Source organism: Haematobia irritans, chromosome 5 (genome assembly GCF_050003625.1).
Source record: "Haematobia irritans isolate KBUSLIRL chromosome 5, ASM5000362v1, whole genome shotgun sequence".
NCBI classification, from domain to species: domain Eukaryota; kingdom Metazoa; phylum Arthropoda; class Insecta; order Diptera; family Muscidae; genus Haematobia; species Haematobia irritans.
Window position 1 is genome coordinate 166,660,990 of NC_134401.1, and position 22,067 is coordinate 166,683,056.

The window sequence follows — 22,067 nt, forward strand, 5'->3', positions numbered from 1 at the left end:
CATAGAAAATTTAAATTTTCATAGAAAATTGAAATTTTCATAGAAAATTGATATTTTCATAGAAAATTTAAATTTTCATAGAAAATTGAAATTTTCATAGAAAATTGAAATTTTCATAGAAAATTGAAATTTTCATAGAAAATTTAAATTTTCATTGGAAATTGAAATTTTCATAGAAAATTGAAATTTTCATAACAAATTGAAATTTTCATAGAAAATTGAAATTTTCATAGAAAATTGAAATTTTCAAGAAAATTGAAATTTTCATAGAAAATTGAAATTTTCATAGAAAAATTTAAAATTTCATAGAAAATTGAAATTTTCATAGAAAATTAAAATTTTCATAGAAAATTGAGATTTCCATAGAAAATTTATATTTTCATAGAAAATTGAAATTTTCATAGAAAATTGAAATTTTTATAGAAAAATTTAAAATTTCATAGAAATGAAATTTTGAAGTTTTTATAGAATATCGTAGTGGCGAACAAGTCAACAAAACAACCAGTTAAATATTTAATTTTTAAATATTGGAAAGACTTAAAAATAAAACACAATAAAAACTAAGATTTTATTTGTTTTATTACAACATGACCTCAGGCCTTACAAACTAACTGTACAAATTAATATCGAGATTTTCATAGAAAATTTAAATTTTTGTAGATTTTTATAGTAAATTGAAAAAAAATTAAATTGCAACTTTAAAAAAAATTGAAATTTTCATAGAAAATTGAAATTTTCGTAGAAAATTAAAATTTTCATAGAAAATTGAGATTTTCATAGAAAATTTATATTTTCATAGAAAATTTTAATAGAAAATTGAAATTTTCATAGAAAATTGGAATTTCGATATTTTCAAAGAAAATTTAGATTTTCAACGAAAATTGAGATTTTCAAAGAAAATTAACAATTTCTTTAAAATGTTGATAGAAATTTGAGATTTTCATAGAAAATTGAAATTTTCATAGAAAATTTAAAATTTCATAGATACTTGAAATTGTCATGGCAAATTGAGATTTTTCGTAGAAAAATGGAATTGTCATAGAAAATTGAAATATACATAGAAAAATTAAAGTTTCATAGAAAATTTAAATTTTCATAGAAAATTGAAATATTTATAAAAATTTTTTTTTTTTTCATAGAACATTTTATTAGTCATAAAAAATTTTAATTTTCATAGGAAAAAAAACAAAATTTAATTTTGTTGTATAGAAAATGGAGATTTTTATAGAAAATGAAAATTTTCGTAGAAAATTGAATTTTTTATAGAAAATTGCGATTGTCATAGACAAATGAAATTGTTATCAAATATTGAAATTTTCATAGAAAATTTAAATTCTAATAAAATTTTTTTGTATGAAAATTTGAAATTTAAAATTATTTTCACGAAAAAAAATTCACAATTGAAATCTTCATTCCACCCTATGTTATGAGAAAACTTTATTTATCTAGAAGTACATATGGAATTGATTTTTGATTGGGTAACGTTTTGATAAAATCTGTTGCCAAGATAGAAAAATCCTTATCTCTTTAATATTATCCGTAGGAAATGTCATCATCATCATCGATAAGTAGTCAATACCTCCTCTACAAGAAACTCAAAGATGAAGACAGAAAAATGGAAAAAAGTTTCCCTTCGCATGACCCCTCTGTGAAAATAAAAATCAAATGCTTTAGCCTCATCGTTTTTTCAATGCAAAAGACGAAAGACCAATAATATTGTCAATCGCAATTTTTTCCATTGAATGGATTTGAATTTTATTACATTTTCAATTGTTTATGATAGACCTCCTTTGCAGGTATCAACTCAATCGTTCCATGGTTCGTTCGTTTATTTCTGACCATAATGGCAATATTACATTTTATGGAATGCTTGATTGTAAAAACTAATAGAAATTTGATTGGAATATTGTCCTCATGATGATGGTGATGGCTCTTCTATTCAACCATAAGTGGTGGACTGTTATTGTTTTTCCATTTTCATTAGCATCCTAGGGGAAGGGGAGTAGGAGTTTATGCAAATTGATTATTGATTTGTTTATGCAAATATTTGCAAGTTCCAAAATAAATTTTCATAATAATTCTTTGTAAAGCTATTTTCCAAGAGATACAAATGAAACAGAAATTTGCCATAAATATTGTAAAGAGGTATTTACTTTGTCTTTTGAAATTGGGGAATTTATTTTCAATTTGAAAAATAAAATTTGCATTGTAATTTATACACTCAGGTTTTAATTTAATAATAGTTCGAAATTATGACAGCGGTTTTTGATTAGTGGCATTCATATAAATGGCTACTATTGAGGGTAAAGTGACAAAAATTCCACGGTAATATTTCCGAATACCGGCAATTGGAGGTGTACATTTCAAAAAAAAAAATCATGAATTATAGGCTGCATGAAATTATGATGTTATTTTCTCGCCAAATATAAAATAGTTGCCGAAATCAGGAGAAAACAACATGTTTGCGAATGACATGTTACATGTTCACCGTCAAAAACAAAAACCGTTTGCTCTAGGATTTAATCATATTCATTCTCTGCACTCAAAAAAAAGTTTACTTGGATCCAAAGATTTTGACATTCCCTTAAGGATTTTGGTATTGGTTCCGAGCCAAATAGGGCGACATCTTTAAACTAAGGGCAATCTTGAGGGAGCAAGATAGCTTTAAATCTAGGCTCCATAAAATTAAAATAGGGATACAGATCTCAGTTATCAATTTTCCATTCAATTTTTGTGATATTTAAACAAAGTTGTTCATGTACAAAAAAGCCAGTAAAAAATCCACATTATGACAGATACTTCAAAGTAAAAAATATTTTCTTAATTTCGGACCAAAGATGCAAAATTCTCAGAATAAATATTAGCCTATATTTAGTTTTTTTTTTTTCATCGTTAATCCTAAGATTCAGTATCTCGGTTAATATAAGACCTATTTCTTCAAATCAAAAATGTTTTTCTTTACTTTAGAAAATTTTCCCTACTTCAAAGACAAACGACTTTAATGAATGGACGCAAATTTCAAAGACTCGTGTCCTATATTTATGGAAGAATATATTTAAATCAAAGATTATGAATTTTCTCCTAATTAAAATTTCTTTACTTTAAAGAAAGTTGCCCTTAAGATTGTGTTAATCCAATGTCCTGAAATTTATGTTGCATGATCTTTTATAGTAGGTAAATATTTTTTTTTCAGTGTGGGTGTATGTTACAAAAATGTTTTCCGATCCACTAAAGTAGTTTCCGATCCACTAAATTTGGGTCAATTCGACTAACACTTTTGAACAGCCCAAATTGCTGCAGTCAAAGTGGACTACGAACTGCTACCTCTGTGAACTCATTCTCTTTATTTAGTTCGATTTTGTTTGGTTTCAAATTTGAAAACAGGCACAGATATTATTCGAATGAGGAAGTATTTGCCACCACAGAGGCTTCGAGATATTTTTTTTTTACAAAAAGTTAAAGATTTGTAGCGCTTGGAGCCGAGTTAGGCGGAGACTAATTTGTTACTTTTTCAAAATACCTGTTGTTTCTTAGCATAAGACCATATTGGACCACCCTCGTATGTTCGGATTACATCCCTTGCAGTCGTTTACTGCCCAGCAAAAAAAAATGGAAGTTGTTCCAAAGGCACTTCCAAAAATGTCCTCCAACAGAACATTTGTACAAAGGAAGTTCTTTTAATTCAATTTTTTAATTCAATTTTTTTTACTCGCTTTTTTCGTATTTTTTTTAATGAGTAAGTTTAACTTTTTTGTCTCAAATAGGTAAAATACAGATTACGAATTAAAAAAAATGGTAGAAATTATTAAAATTTTTTGGAAAAAAATGCTAAATCCAGTCTAGAAAATTTGCGAATTTTTGAAAATATTTTAGGTCAAATGTTTCAGACAAGCATTAGAAAGCATTAAAAATCATAAAAAAAATTATAAAAATTATTTATTTGGCAAAATATTACAAAATATTTTAATTCACATCCTAAGTGCAACGGCTATTAAAATGGTGGCTTACTCGTATTGCCACAGTTGGTAGAATTCTACCAAAAATATTCGAGTTTTTACTGTTTGGTTTGGTAGATTTTGCAAAATATTCCTATCCAATTAAGAGGTGCTTACATTTTCTATACAAATTAAATTTTGATAACATTTTCTATAGATATAAAACTTTGAGAAATAAATTTTTGAGAAAATGTTCTATAGAAATAAAATAGAAATAAAATTTTGAGAAAAAAAACATTAAAAAGTCAATTTAACGAAATACAATGTACTACTCTAATTCTAATTTCTAAATCTAAAAATTGGAATATTTTTGGTAAAATTTTCTTAAAATTTTGGTATTTATGGGAAGAGTGGCAACCATGCTTATACGCGTAATTTTAGCATAATAAAATTTACAAAACAAGAAGGGAACAATTGGGTCAAAATGTGACAGAAAAATAAAAAAACAATGGTATTTATTACACATCAAAAAAATATTTCTTTATTACGAAACGAAATTTAAGACCAACGAAATTTCCTTTTCTTATTAAATTTGTTTCCGTGAAGGCAAATGAATCTTTATTTATGATACCGATTGGTATGTTTGGTCCCACAGAACTATGGATGAAAAAACTTGAAGAAAAAAAAAGAAACTTCGTTGGTCCAAAATTTCCTTACCCAGAAAAGGAATTAATTTTTTTGCGTTTAACATCATAAAAAGGGATCCAAACTTATACTATTATCACGTAGCAAAAAAATCAGCAAATTTTTAAAATGTCAACGCGGATATGTAAGCTAATGGACCGTTGCCATTGGGAATTTCCAAAAGGTGGCACAAAAAGTGTCATTCGTAATAAACATGTTAATACTTATTTGAGAAAAGTGTTACTCTTTTTTATAAAAAAAGTCCCATTTACTATTATTATGATGACGATGTACTAAAAATAACCAAGTACAAATATAAATAAATAAAACGTGGAAAAATTTGGCAAAATTTTATATCTATAAAAATTATTGTAAAAATTTTGTAATTTTATTTCCCTATAGAAAACTTTATTTCTATAGAGAATTTTATGAAAATTTTGTTTCTATAGAAAATTATGTCAAAATTTTATTTCTGTAGAAAATTATGTGAAAATATTATTTCTATAGACAATTTTGTCAACAGTTTGTTTCTATAGAATTTTTTTTTTTAATTTTATTTCTTTAGAAAATTTTGTCAAAATTTTATTTCTTTAGAAAATTTTGTCAAAATTTTATTTCTTTGGAAAATTTTATTTCTATAGAAAATATTGTCAAAATTTTAGTTCTATAGAATTTTTTTTTTTCAAAATTTTTTGTCTATAGAAAATTTGCCAAAATTTTATTTCTATAGAACATTTTGTCAAAATTTTATTACTATAGATTTTTTTTTTGAAATTTTATTTCTATAGAAAATTTTGTTATAATTTTATTTCTATAGAAAATATTGTCAAAATTTTAGTTCTATAGAATTTTTTTCAAAATTTTTTGTCTATAGAAAATTTGCCAAAATTTTATGTCGATAAAAAATTTTATCAACATTTTTTAATTTTATTTTCCTATAGAAAATTTTGTTTCTATAGAAAATTTTGTCAAAATTTATTTTCTATAGAAAATTTTGTCAAAAATTTTATTTCTATAGAAAATTTCGTAAAAATTTTATTTCTATAGAAAATATTGTCAAAATTTTAGTTCTATAGAATTTTTTTTTTCAAAATTATATTTCTATAGAAAATTTTGTCAAAATTTTATTACTATAGAAAATTTTTTCAAAATTTTGTTTCTATAGAAAAATTTGTCATAATTTTATTTCTATAGAAAATTTTGCCAAAATTTTATTTACATTTAAAATATAATGTGAGGTTTGTAGTGGCAGAACTCGTGTCACTACACAGAAAAAAATATCACCAAAATATTTCCAATTAAAAAGTTAATTGAAGTTGAATTTTTTTTCAATTAATAAATTAATTGGTACAATTAACTTTTTAATCAAGATAGAAGTCAATGATTGAAAATTTAAAAATTTTGAAATAAAAAGTTAATTGATACAATAAACTTTTAATCAAATTCGGAAGACTAAGTCTGTTAAAAAAGTGATTAACATTTTTTAAAATTTTTAATTAAAATTATTTTTTTTTTAAACAATCAATTGTTAATCCAAATAAAAATTCTAAGCCAATTCAAAAGGTAATTGAAAATAGTAACTTTTTTTAAATTAATGAATTAATTGAATTTTGCAATCAACATCAATTAAATTTTTAATTGAATCAATTAAAAAATTAATTGAAATTTGGTAATGAAATCAATTAACTTTTTAATCAAGATTTTTTTCTATGCCCAATTAAAACTGTGATTGATACTATCATTTGCGTGATTGAAGACATTTCAATTAAAAAATTAATTGGACCAATTAATTTCGTGATTGAATCAGAAAAAATTTTTTTTGTGTGTATATGTAAAATTGACACAATGGGATCGCTGAGTATTTTGGTTTTTCATTCAACTTGAGGACGACTTCAAAAGTTTAATTTTATGTCGATAAAAAATTTTGTTAAAATTTTTAATTTTATTTTCCTATAGAAAATTTTATTTCTATAGACAATTTTATGAAAATTTTGTTTCTAAAGACAATTTAATGACAATGTTATTTCTATAGAAAATTTTGTCCAAATTTTATTTCTATAAAATTTTTTTTTCAAAATTTTATTTCTATAGAGAATTTTGTCAACAATTTCTTTCTTAGAAAATTTTGTAAACATTTTATTTCTTTGGAAAAATTTGTCAAAATTTTATTTCTTTAGAAAATTTTATTTCTATATAAAATATTGTCAAAATTTTAGTTCTATAGAAATTTTTTTTCAAAATTTTTTGTCCATAGAAAGTTTTCCAACATTTTATATCGATAAAAATATTTTATCAACATTTTTTAATTTTATTTTCCTATAAAAAATTTTATTTCTATAGAAAATTTTGTCAAAATTTTATTTCTATAGAGAATTTTACGACCATTTTATTTCTATAGAAAATTTTTTCAAAAGTTTATTTCTATAGAAAATTTTGCCAAAATTTTATTTCTATACAAAACTTTTTGTGAAAATTTTATTTCTATAGAAAATTTTGTCAAAATTTTATTTCTATAGAAATTTTTTTCAAAATTTTAGTTCTATAGAAAATTTTGTCAAAATTTTATTACTATAGAAAATTCTGTCAAAATTTTATTTCTATAGAAATTTTTTTCAAAATTTTATTTCTTTAAAAAATTTTGTCAAAATTTTATTACTATAGAAAAATTTTTCAAAATTTTATTTCTATAGAAAATTTTGTGAAAATTTTATTTCTATAGAAAATTTTGTCAAAATTTTATTACTATAGAAAAATTTTTCAAAATTTTATTTCTATAGAAAATTTTGTCAAAATTTTATTTCTATAGAAAATTTTTTAAAAATTTTATTTCTATAGAAAATTTTTTAAAAATTTTATTTCTATAGAAAATTTTGCCAAAATTTTATTTCTATAGAAAATTTTGTCAAAATTTTAATTCTATAGAAAATTTTGCCAAAATTTTATTTCCATTTAAATTATAATGTAAGGCTTGTACTCGTAGTGGCAAAAACGTGTCATTATATGAAAAATTGACACAATGGGATCGCTGATTATTATGGATTTTCATTCAACTTGAGGACGATTATTCGATTATCTGATGGTTAAACTGACAATCCTGTTTGCCATAATAGTATCTCGCTTTAAGGCCAATGTATGGTTCATTATAACCCCCCAAAAAAACGACTGCAAAAGTTTAACCCTCTCTTGCTTTCAAAATTCAGTTTCCCCATTTTCTTATATCCTTTCCTTCAATCCTTGTTGGAAAACCTAGGAATTACTTCTTTCTATTTCGATCGATCAATTTGAAAAAGTTTAGGATTTCCAAACGAAATATTTTCCATTTACAAAGACAATAACTTGCACTTCTTCTCAAAGCTCTTGCAGGATAAAATGAAAACGAAAAACCCTTAGAATGTAGTAAAAAGTATGGCATGGCAAAAAAAAACAAACGTTCTGATTTTTCCAAAGTTAAGTAAATTTTCTTGTACTTTTCCAACTCACAATGATGATGATGGTCCCGTGGGTATTTATCACTGTCACATGTTCAAATGGAAGAGCAATGGCATGGAATTTTATTTCATGCCTTCGTCATTGCCATCGTCCTTGTTGTTATTGTGTTGAGGATTCGATTGTTTGGTCTCTTCCATAACCTTACTCTGATGTCTGTCTAACTGTCTGTCCAAGTGTCTACTTTGGCAGGTTAGCGGGGCAGCAAAAATAGTGCATTGTCTTGTATTATTCACCAGCATGTTTGCTCATTACAGGTTTAACACTTTAATATGAAAATTGTATTGCATACCTTAAGGGTTGTTTCTCAAAGTCATGCCCTACCTAGAAAACATACAACAAGGCGACCTTGACTTTTATGGTGAATTTCTAAAAATTTGTTATGTTTGTTGAGATTTTCTTGTTTTGTTTTTTTCTATGAATTAAATTGACATTGAGAATTATTTTGTCGTTGCTTCGTAAATATAAAATTAAGTAAATCTAAAAAGTTTTTCTCTTTCCCAAAACATCCTCCATGTCTAGCGTCACTTTCCTTTATATCTATACTCATTCCACCGCATATTAACACAATTTCATGGTGAGGAAAATCGATTTTTCTATAATTCATAAGCAGTCATAAAAACGTGATTTGCATGCATACTTTTAGGTGTGAGCTTCCGCTTATGGGTCAATGCCTACTTTAAGGCGTTAAAACAAAATTGCCTTGCGATTTATAACAAAGATGGTTACAATGTATAGACATACATATAAATAGGCGTTAAATAGGGCGGTTTTATACTAAATTACATTTGGCTAGCATACATTTTTTGGAGGGTATTGTAGCACACCACATCCACTTTTAGCATAATAGGGGTTGAGATGACTGAATGGTTTTTTGATTATTCTAAGGCCACAAGGTTATTGTGCTCTCTTATAGCTCGTGGAAATGTGTTATTGTTGTTTGTTTTTTGCTGGTGTTGTTGGTGGCACTCTTTGGGATCGCGCCTTTTTTTTTTGGTTGCGCTCAATTATCTTTAATTTTTTATTATTAATGTTGGTAGACAACTGTTAACATTGCCTTAGAGAGATAAAGGATATGTATATAGAACAGCATCAGGTCCTCGCAGTAGGATATTTAATTAATGGACATTTTATATTTCTGATTTTTGCAAATTTTAACAAGATATTGACTTAATATTGAATATAATGAAAATATTGAATGTCAAAGATTATCTAGGTATTTTTTTGGGAAATTGAATTTCCACAATATTGAAGGCATAAAAAAGGAATTCTTAGTAATATAATTTTATCATCTTTGTTTTATATTTTTTTATTTACGATACTCATTTTTAAATTTGCGTCTTGTAAGTTAAGACTTGTTTTCTGTAGACATTCTTGACTTAAAGAAATTATCATTAAATTAGCTGATATTTGTTTTACTATTCTTAAGGACAAAATAGCTTCAAATGTAGACTACTATTTTATGTATATTAATTCCTTGATTTGAAGTAGTTTTTTAATAAAAATAAATATTTTGTACTTTGAGGTTTCTAATATAACTTTGACTGTTTTAAATTGACATATATCTCCTTGTGAAATTCGGTAAACGGTATATGTATCCATTTTTATAATTTCTAGATTTATTTCGGGTGGTTGATATGTAATACAACAATGTAAGGCGCTAATTTTTTTTTTATTTTTTTTTTTAATTTTATTGTTTAACCGTAAAAATATCGGAAATAACATCAAATTTTAGAATTAATTTAGATTTATTCGATTTGACTACCTTTGGCACGAATCATGACCTTCAAACGGCCAACAAAGCAATCACATGCAGCATGAAATTGGCTTTGCGATATTTACGCAGATTTTCGTGAAGCGCCTTCTTGAGATTGACGCTTTGGTATTTTTTTTGGTACCAACCCAACACCCATAGAAAAAAAATCATAAACGGCGTGCACGTTTCAAAATGAACCGTTTATGAAAGTGAATCAACACACATGTGGTGTCAAACGGAGAACAGACGGTGACAACCTGACAATGATAAAATGACAAGATGCGTTGTCAAAACAAAAACCAGCATTCATGGTCTGAAAAGAAAATGGGACCAAATTTATAAAAAAAATTCACTACCGAAACGAAAGCCGTTACTGTAACCCTGAACGCCCGTGGATGAAACCGTAAACATTCCGTTTTAATTTTTCGTGAACGTTTCCGTTTCATTTTGTTACCGTCCGTTCACAATTTTGAAACGTAATTTCTTTCTATTAGTGAGCTCTTTAAAATACCCAAGCCGCGAAAGTCCAACGGTTTGAGATACGATGGCCGTTGGTCGGTAGAAATGAAGCGAGGATCTCCTTGATCAAATCTGCCAATATCACGGTAACCACCAATGGTCTCGTACGAAAGCCGTTAATGAAACCGTGAACGCCCGTGGGTGAAACCGTAAACATTCCGTTTTGATTTTTCGTGAACGTTTCCGTTTCATTTTGTTACCGTCCGTTCACAATTTTGAAACGTAAATTTTTTCTATTAGTGAGCTCTTTAAAATACCCAAACCGCGAAAGTCCAACGGTTTGAGATCCGATAGCCGTTGTTCGGTAGAAATGAAGCGAGGAACTCCTTCATCAAATCTGCCAATATCACGGTAACCACCAATGGTCTCTCGTACCAAGGATTTATTCACATTTAAATGTTGGGAGGGCTCTAACGATAGCCACTTGTGGTATACCTGCCAAATAAAAAGCAATCATACACCCAGAGAAGGAATATGATCGCCTCAACCCTGTTTCAAGAGCAAAATGTTATTTTTGGATGGTGACCATGTAACATTTTTATCGCAACCATGTTATATTCTCGGAAATTATGTATCTGTTTTCGGAAATTATTTTAAGTTTGGTGAGAAAACACTATTTTTGGGATAAACATGTTACATGGTCACCACCCAAAAATAACATTTTGCCCTTGAAACATGGTTGAGGTTATCATATTCCTTCTCTGTGTGTACAATCATGCTTGATTTCCATCACAAATAGATTAAAATGCTTTTTTAAGCATGTAAACAATAAAATGAACTGTCACTGCAATAATTTCGTCAGCTGTTAGACGATGGTTTAGAAATGATAGCACCCTAAAATTGGTTGCAATACATATTAACAACACTCTATTTAGGTTGCCACCCCAAATATTTAATTTTTTGTATGAAGAAGTCAATACTAAAATTTTAATTTTATTTATTTTTTTTTTAAATTTTTAATTTTATTTAATATAAAATTAAAAATTGGTCGTATACCGCAAATTGAGAACTACACACACCCACACACACAAAAATATTTTTTTGTCTTCAATCACGAAATTAATTGATCCAATTAATTTTTAATTGAAATGTCTTCAATCACAGAAATGATAGTAGCAATTAAAAAATTAATTGAAAGCCACAATTAAAAAATTAATTCATACCATTAATTTTTCTGATCGAGTTTTTTTCCAATTAAAAAATTTGTTGAATCAATTAAATTTGTTGAATCATCAATTGAATCTTTTTAAAAACTCAAATAAGACTTTAATTGGAAAAATGTTCTTGACATTTTTTTTCTGTATAGTTCACCTAAAATAAACTCTAAAGTGATTATCCGAATTTACACTGAAAATATTTTGATCTATTATGAAAGATTATATAACCTAATGTTTAGCATAGAATATTTACACAATATGAAAAACAATAAAATAAAAAAATTTAAACCCAGACACCCTTCCATGGATTTCTAAATAGAAATTATTTGTTTATGAATAGTTTTTTTTTTTTTTTGTATATTGTAAAAAAAGTCCATCAATGAGATCTGTATACACAATTTAGTGGACCCAATAGATTAAGGGGTGGATTTATTCCCTTTGGTTCGAAATAAATCCCAAAATCTTTAGATTGAACTATATTTTTGTAACAAAACAGATTTTGTATGTGGTCAATTTAAAGATATCAAAAAATTTCAATTTATTATTTTTTGTAATTTTAAAATGATTTTTATACCCTCCACCATAGGATGGGGGGTATATTAACTTTGTCATTCCGTTTGTAACACATCGAAATATTGCTCTAAGACCCCATAAAGTATATATATTCTGGGTCGTGGTGAAATTCTGAGTCGATCTGAGCATGTCCGTCCGTCCGTCCGTCTGTTGAAATCACGCTAACTTCCGAACGAACCAAGCTATCGACTTGAAACTTGGCACAAGTAGTTGTTATTGATGTAGGTCAGATGGTATTGCAAATGGGCCATATCGGTCCACTTTTACGTATAGCCCCCATATAAACGGACCCCCAAATTTGGCTTGCGATTGCTCTAAGAGAAGCAAATTTTCGTCCGATCCGGCTGAAATTTGGTACATGGTGTTAGTATATGGTCTCTAACAACCATGCAAAAATTGGTTCACATCGGTCCATAATTATATATAGCCCCCATATAAACCGATCCCCCGATTTGGCTTGCGGAGCCTCTAAGAGAAGCTAATTTCATCCGATCCGGCTGAAATTTGGTACATGGTGTTAGTATATGGTCTCTAACAACCATGCAGAAATTGGTCCATATCGGTCCATAATTATATATAGCCCCCATATAAACCGATCCCCGATTTGGCTTGCGGAGCCTCTAAGAGAAGCAAATTTCATCCGATCCGGCTGAAATTTGGTACATGGTGTTAGTATATGGTCTTTAACAACCATGCAAAAATTGGTCCATATCGGTCCATAATTATATATAGGCCCCATATAAACCGATCCCCAGATTAGACCTCCGGAGCCTCTTGGAAGACCAAAATTTATCTGATTCAGTTGAAATTTTGTACGTGATGTTAATATATGGCCTCAAACACCCGTGCAAAAATTGGTCGATATCGGTCCATAATTATATATAGGCCCCATATAAACCGATCCCCAGATTTGAACTCCGGAGCACCTTGGAAGAGCAAAATTCTTGAAAATTGGTACGTGATGTTAGTATAGGGTATCCAACAACCATGCAGGAATTGGCTCCTATCAGTCCATAACAATATATAGCTCCCATATAAACCGATCCCCAGATTTGACCTCCGGTGCCTTTTGGAGAAGCAAAATTCATCCGATCTGGTTGAAATTTGGTTCGTGGTGGTAGTATATGATATTTAACTACCATGTGAGTTGAAATTTGTGGATGACAATCTTTCGTAAAAGTTTCTACGCAATCAATGGTGGAGGGTACATAAGATTCGGTCTGGCCGAACTTACGGCTGTATATACTTGTTTTTAATTGAAAAACTGGTTTCTTTATTCAATATCCAAATGCTGTAGAAAACACTTACTTTTGCCCTCCATGTTTTGTTTGAGTTCGTCCTTGTGCTCTCATCTATTTTGACTATAACATTTTGTAGACTTTCGTTTTTTTTTTGGTTTTTTGCGCTTATGCCATTATATTTTGTGAAATATGTTTTATTGTTCATCCAGCACAGATTTCGTCCCCCAGTGAATGTGTTCGCTTCTATGGATGAACTTTCAGCTCATGCATAAGTAATGATAATGATGAAATGGCACAAAATAAAAATTCATTCAAACGTCAACATAAGCGAAACGGAAAAACCAAAACAAAGTGGCAAAAAACAAAGTCCGTGAAAAGTTAACAAGACATGAAAAAGCAATCATAGGGTCGTCATGACTAATGACTGGGTTTCCTTTACAATGTGGTTCGTCTCACAATGATTAACGTAACAAAGGAAAATATTTTGTTTTGTTTTGTTTTTTTTTAATGGTTCATTTAAAATTTGCTTAAGTGTAAAAAAAAGGAACGAACAAAATTTATGTCACTTGACTTTTTATGGCTACTTTGAATTTTGATGAATTTCAAATGCCTAAAAGTAGGCAATATATTTTGGAAATACAACAGCACATATATTTACATTAAAATATATATTTTCTAACAAAAAAAAAAAAAAAATATTACACTATTTTCAAAATAGGTTTTACTTAAGGAGAATATTAGCTTAAAAACCATATCTTATCTATATAAGGAACCTATACCTAGATGTGAGTCTAGACTGGTGTTTATTGTAAAAAATTTGGAACCAACTTCCGGGTGCTAGTCTAAACCACTCGTCTGACAGTTGATAGATTTATTCCCGTGACAGTTCATTTTATTGTTTACAAGCCTACAAAATTACTTTGATCTGTTGCATTCAAAAATCAAGTCATTTCTGATTGAATTCAACCATGTTATTTGCTGGCAAAATTATGTATCTTATTTCGGCAATCATTTATATGTTTGCCGAGAAAACATTTTTGTTACAAAAATGTTCCAAAAATAAGATTTTGCTGTCGCAACATATTTAGGGTGATCATATTCCTTCTCTCTGCATGTGCAGACAAACATTTCGAACGCAAACCCTAGACATTCCAACACGACTTAGCACCGTGGCACTCATCAAGTGTCATCAAAGAATGACATAAAAATGAGGTTCCCCCTCTATTTCTATCGCACAAGGATTACCAAAATCTCCGGATCTCAATCCGTGTGACTTTTTGCCTGGTATATTTTGTAGAGCAAGGTTGGCAATAGAAAACACAAAAGTGTCGATCATCTCAAGATGCCGCTTTGGCGAGAATAGGCCAAAATACCCGGAAGCCACTTTCGTGCAGCGTGTGATGGTTTTGTCGGCCGTTTGAAGTTAATAATTCGTTCCAATGTACCCAGAGAAGGAAGATGATCACCTCAAACATGTTTCAAGAGCAAAATGTTATTTTTGGATGGTGTTTTCTCGGCAAACATAACATGCTTTCAGAAAAGAGATACATAATATCGGAGAAAATAACATGGTTGCAGCGAACATGTTACATGGTCACCATCCAAACGTAACATTTTGCTCTTGAAACATGTTTGAGGTGACCATATTCCTTCTCTGGGTGCGGTGACCAATTCGAACAAATTTGAGCTGATTCTAAAATTGGATGTTATTTCCAACCTTTTTGTTACTCAATAATAAAAATAAAAAAACAAGTATATACGGCCGTAAGTTGGCCAGGCCGAATCTTATGTACACTCCACCATGGATTGCGTAGAAACTCCTACGAAAGACTGTCATCCACAATCCACAAATTACTTGGGTTGCGGTAACACTTGCCGATGGCAAGGTATCTTAAAACTTCCCAACACCGTAATATATACCACATAGTCCATACGTGGTATATATTAAACTAAAAAGGCCGATTAAATACGTATACAATTAAGTTTAAAGTTTCTATATAAATAAAATTTTGACAAAATAAAATTTTGACAACATTTTCTATAGAAGTAAAATTTGGAAAATAATTCTATAGAAATAAAATTTGGAAAAAGTTTCTGTAGAAATAAAATTTGGAAAAATTTTCTATAGAAATAAAATTTTGACAAAATTTTCTATAGAAATAAAATTTTGACAAAATTTTCTACAGAAATAACATTTTGACAATGTTTTCTATAAAAATAAAATTTTGGTAGATTATTTTTGGCTCGAGTGGCAAACATGAATATGAACCGATATGGACCAATTTTTGTGTGATTGGGGATCGGCTATATATAACTATAGACCGATACGGACCAATTATAGCATGGTTATTAGCGGCCTTATACTAACACCACGTTACAAATTTCAACCGGATCGGATGAATTTTGCTCCTCCAAGAGGCTCCGGAGATCAAATCTGGGGAACGGTTTATATGGGGGCTATATATAACTATGGACCGATATGGACCAATTCTTGCGTGTTTCTTAGAGTCCACATTCTAACACCATGTTCCAAATTTCAACCGGATCGAATGAATTTTGCTCCTCCAAGAGGCTCCAGAGGACAAATCTGGGGATCGATTTATATGGGTGCTATATATAATTATGGACCGATATGGACCAATTCTTGCATGGTTGTTAGAGACCATATACTAACACCACGTACCAAATTTCAACCGGATCGGATGAATTTTGATCCTCTAAGAGGCTCCGGAGGTCAAATCTGGGGATCGGCTTATATGGGGGCTATATATAATTATGGAACGATATGGACCAATTTTGGCATGGTTGTTAGAAACAATATACTAACACTACGTACCAAATTTCAATCGGATTGGATGACTTTTGCTCCTCTAAGAGGCTCCGGAGGTCAAATCTGGGATCGGTTTATATGGGGGCTATATATAATTATGGGCCTATGTGGACCAATTTTTGCATGGTCATTAGAGAACATATACCAACACCATGTACCAAATTTCAGCCGGATCGGATGAAATTTGCTTCTCTTAGAGGCTCCACAAGCCAAATCTGGGGATCGGTCTATATGGGGGCTACATATAATTATGGACCGATGTGGACCAATTTTTGCATGGTTGTTAGAGACCATATACTAACACCATGTACCAAATTGCAGCCGGATCGGATGAAATTTGGTTCTCTTAGAGGCTCCGCAAGCCACATCGGGGGATCGGTTTATATGGGGGCTATATGTAATTATGGACCGATATGGACCAATTTCTGCATGGTTGTTAGAGACCATATACTAACACCATGTACCAAATTTCAGCCGGATCGGATGCAATTTGCTTCTCTTAGAGCAATCGCAAGCCAAATTGGGGGTCCGTTTATATGGGGGCTATACGTAAAAGTGGACCGATATGGCCTATTTGCAATACCATCCGACCTACATCAATAACAACTACTTATGCCAAGTTTCAAGTCGATAGCTTGCTTCGTTCGGAAGTTAGCGTGATTTCAACAGACGGACGGACGGACATGCTCAGATCGACTCAGAATTTCACCACGACCCAGACTATATATACCTTATGGGGTCTTAGAGCAATATTTCGATGTGTTACAAATGGAATGACAAAGTTAATATACCCCCCATCCTATGGTGGAGGGTATAATAAATGCCGAATATTATCGGGAAAATATCCTAAAGACACTATTGAAGCACGGCAATTTTTTGGCCGCAGACCATGAACATTCCAACAGGACTAGGGATGCGTCAACCAAGAATGGCTTAAAAAACGAGGTTTATTGTTTATTTCTACCGCTTAGTGACCATAAAAATCTCCGGATCTCAATGTAAGGTTGGCACAAAAAAAAATCACTTCAGCTCTTCCCGCGAAAGGTACACAATACCACAAAGCTACTGTGGTGCAGCGTGTTATGGCATTATCGGCCAAATTCATGCCACAGATAGCCTGTTAGAATAAATGTAAATTTATCTTAAAATTTGATGTTATTTCAGGCATTAGAACAATAAAACAAAAACTAAAAAAATTAAGGATATGCTGCATTACTTTGTTGCGTTACATATCAGCCACCTTGTAGTAGGGATCAATGTACCGTTTTAGTGACAAATATGACATGCGTTGATACTTTTGTGTCACTAAATGCCATCCACACTACTGTTGTAATTGGTAACTTAACAAACGCTAGGGTTTACACGTCCAATACTGGCCCTTATTTTAGGCTTTCTTGATACTGCAGGTGGAGAATTTCCCTTTTATCGTTAAGGGCTACACGATTTCAAGTTTAGCTTAATGTCCTAGAATAATGTATGTTCTCCATATTGATTGGAGTTTTAAAAATATGCAAGTACTTAAAAGTATGCAATAAAAATTTTTATTTAACAAAAATGCTGCATACCCAAACGGTTGTGGTGATGCAAATTTCTCTATATTTCCTAATTACTTTTAGCGAAGAAAGAAATTGCAAATTAAATGTTTTAGCCATAAGTTGAGATTTAGATAAAACACCCTTAAGTATATGTGCCTCCCCATTTTCGTAAAAAATTATGCTCTCTACAGACATACATTGGACTTTAACAGATAATTTACAATTCCGAAGAAAAATCGAAGAATTAATTTATTTTAATTAAAAGTTTCCAGTGTCCGAATAATTAATATTTATTATTAATGCAATATTTTTTTCACTGCACTTGTGTATAAGTTCCCATCTCTTTACATTTGCCTTTCCAACATATAAGACAATATTGTCTAACAATCTATGTCATCTCATCGCTTCTTCTACTAGCCGAATTTACCTACTACTACAAGATGTTAGCATGTATCTGTCGAAATTCGAAAGCCTAACTGACAGGCTCTACTCTTGTTACCTTACAAAACCTCAAAACTCTCAATCAATTTCCTTCCTTGGTTGGTCAACACTGTTGAAAAATGCATAAATCTTAAAGCAAATGTTGAGGTAAACCTTTCCAAAACCCCAACTGAGAATCCATGTATTGATGACAGAGCAAAAGTAGAGAGAGAGGTGGGTCAATGTTACCTTTATCATTCGGTTGCGGCTATAGGCAATAGAACAGAATACACTTACACAGCATACATTTGTAACTCAAACCCATTGGTCCATTGTATTGAAGAACAAGGAATATGGTGTTCTTGTCGGGCTATTTCCTATGGATTTATATCTAGGGGGTGGAGGAGGTGAGCTTTCATCGACCATTAGTTGTACAATATTTGAGCATGTTTCTGATATTAAGACAACAAAACCAAGACCAGTTATGAAAAATAGGTAGCACCAAGGCATGAAGGGCCTTGAAGGGGATATCCTGATCTCAATATCCAAATCTTATTTCCTTCATATTTTAAATGCATAACTAAACTAAAGTTAATTTTTCTTAAAGTCTGGTGGATAGCTCCCATCAATCGATCACACATCATCCCAGCAAAAAATTTGGAAGTTGTTCTAAAGGCACAACTTTAAAAGCACTTCCAAAGATGTTCTTTAACATATTTTAACTACAAAGAAAGTACTTTGATTTTTTTTATAACTCGCTTTTTTCATATTTTTAATAGGTAATGTGAACTTTTTTGTTTACAATATGTTAAAAACAGAGAAAGAATTAATAAAATGGTGCAAATTATTTAAATTTTGTCGAAAAAAATGCCAAAAATTCCGAATTTCTAAAAATATTTGAGGTCCATTGTTTCAGAAAGTAAGGAAAGTCTAAAGTCGGGCGGGGCCGACTATATTATACCCTGCACCACTTTGTAGATCTAAATTTTCGATACCATATCATATCCGCCAAATGTGTTGGGGGCTATATATAAAGGTTTGTCCCAAATACATACATTTAAATATCACTCGACTTGGACAGAATTTGATAGACTTTTACAAAATCTATAGACTCAAAATTTAAGTCGGCTAATGCACTAGTGTGGAACACAATGTTAGTAAAAACATATGGGAAACATTTAAATCTGAAGCAATTTTAAGAAAACATCGCAAAAGTTTATTTATGATTTATCGCTCGATATATATGTATTAGAAGTTTAGAAAAATTAGAGTAATTTTTACAACTTTTCGACTAAGCAAAGGCGATTTTACAAGGAAAATTTTGGTATTTTGACCAATTTTGTCGAAATCAGAAAAACATATATATGGGAGCTATATCTAAATCTGAACCGATTTCAACCAAATTTGGCACGCATAGCTACAATGCTAATTCTACTCCCTGTGCAAAATTTCAATTAAATCGGAGTAAAAGTTTGGCCACTGTGGTCATATGAGTGTAAATCGGCCGAAAGCTATATATGGGAGCTATATCTAAATCTGAACCGATTTCAACCAAATTTGGCACGCATAGCTACAATGCTAATTCTACTCCCTGTGCAAAATTTCAATTAAATCGGAGTAAAAGTTTGGCCACTGTGGTCATATGAGTGTAAATCGGCCGAAAGCTATATATGGGAGCTATATCTAAATCTGAACCGATTTCAACCAAATTTGGCACGCATAGCTACAATGCTAATTCTACTCCCTGTGCATAATTTCAACCAAATTGGGGTAAAACTCTGGCTTCTGGGACCGTATTAGTCCATATCGGGCGAAAGATATATATGGGAGCTATATCTAAATCTGAACCGATTTCTTCCAAAATCAATAGGGTTCTATTCTGAGCCAAAACACATACTTGTGCCAAATTTGAAGTCGATTGGACTAAAACTGCGACCTAGGCTTTGATTACAAAAATGTGTTCACGGACAGACGGACATCGCTATATCGACTTAAGACCCCACCCTGGGCATTTTTGCCACAGACACCATGTGTCTATCTCGTCTCCTTCTGGGTGTTGCAAACATATGCACTAACTTATAATACCCTGTTCCACAGTGTGGCGCATGGTATAAAAATGGGAATTTCTACAAATATTTGAGGTCTATTGTTTCAGATATACATTAGAATGCATTGAAAATCATAAAAAAAATGTAAAAACTATTTATTTGTAAAAAAAACAAAATTTTTTTAAGCCACACTCAAAACACTGAATTCGGATCACACCTTAAGAACGAATGCCAATTCAGTTCAACGCCGGTTGAAATGGTTGAAATTCGTTCAATGACAAGCCCATGTTAAATTCATCTTTTCTGCGCCAATTTAGCACCTCCTCACTACTTTTTGGACGACGTTTTTATTCCCTCCACCATAGGATGGGGGTATATTAACTTTGTCATTCAGTTTGTAACACATCGAAATATTGCTCTAAGACCCCACATTCTGGGTCGTGGTGAAATTCTTAGTCGATCTGAGCATGTCCGTCCGTCCGTCTGTTGAAATCACGCTAACTTCCGAACGAAACAAGCTATCGACTTGAAACTTGACAGAAGTAGTTGTTATTGATGTAGGTCGGATGGTATTGCAAATGGGCAATATGTGTCCACATTTACGTATAGCCCCCATATAAACGGACCCCCCAAATTTGGCTTGCGATTGCTCTAAGAGAAGCAAATTTCATCCGATCCGGCTGAAATTTGGTACATGGTGTTAGTATATGGTCTCTAACAACTATGCAAAAATTGGTCCACATCGGTCCATAATTATATATAGCCCCCATATAAACCGATCCCCAGATTTGGCTTGCGGAGCCACTAAGAGAAGAAAATTTCATCCGATCCGGCTGAAATTTGGTACATGGTGTTAGTATATGGTCTCTTAATGACCATACAAAAATTGGTCCACATCGGTGCATAATAATATATGGCCCCAATATAAACCGATCACCAGATTTGACCTCCGGAGCCTCTTGGAAGACCAAAATTCATCTGATTCAGTTGATATTTGGTACGTGGTGTTAATATATAGCCTCAAACACCCATGCAAAAATTGGTCCACATCGGTCAATAATTATATATAGCCCCCATATAAACCGATCACCAGATTTGACCTCCAGAGCCCCTTGGAAGAGCAAAATTTATCCGATTCGGTTGAAATTTGGTACGTGATGTTAATATATGGTCTCTAACAACCATGCAAAAATTGGTCCACATCGGTGCATAATAATATATAGCCCCCATATAAAGCGATCACCAGATTTGACTTCCGGTGCCTTTTGGAGAAGCAAAATTCATCCGATCTGCTTGAAATTTGGTACGTGATGGTAGTATATGATATTTAACAACCATGCCAAAAGTGGTCCATATCAGTCCATAATCATATATAGCCCACATATAAACCGACCCAGAGATTTGGTTTTGGAGCCTCATGGAGGAGCAAATTTCATCCGAGTCAGTTGAAATTTGAAACATTGTGCTCGTATATGGCCGTTAACAACCATGTCCATATCGGTCTATAGTTATATATAGCCCTCAGATAAATCGATCCCCAATCACACAAAAAATTGGTCCATATCAAGTTCATAATTGTATATAGCCCCCATATAAGCGACCCCCATATTTCAATTCTGGCTCTCTATGTATCGTGCAAAAAGTCCATATCGATTATTAATTATTTGTAGACTTACCTATACCTAACTTTTTTGTCTAATATATACCACATATGGACTAACTCACAATTTAGAAAACGATGTTAAGAAGTTTTAAGGTACCACAACCCAAGTAATTCGATTGTGGATGACAGTCTTTTGTAGAAGTTTCTACGCAATCCATGGTGGAGGGTACATAAGATTCGGCCTGGCCGAACTTACGGTCATATATACTTGTTTTTTTTT

At 31.0% G+C, this 22,067-nt stretch overlaps 1 protein-coding gene across 2 annotated transcripts in view; it reads left to right on the forward strand.

Annotated features, from left to right (window-relative positions):
* Window positions 1-22,067, forward strand: part of otp (orthopedia homeobox) — a 91,198-nt gene that overhangs the window by 61,540 nt on the left and 7,591 nt on the right. The window lies entirely within an intron of this gene.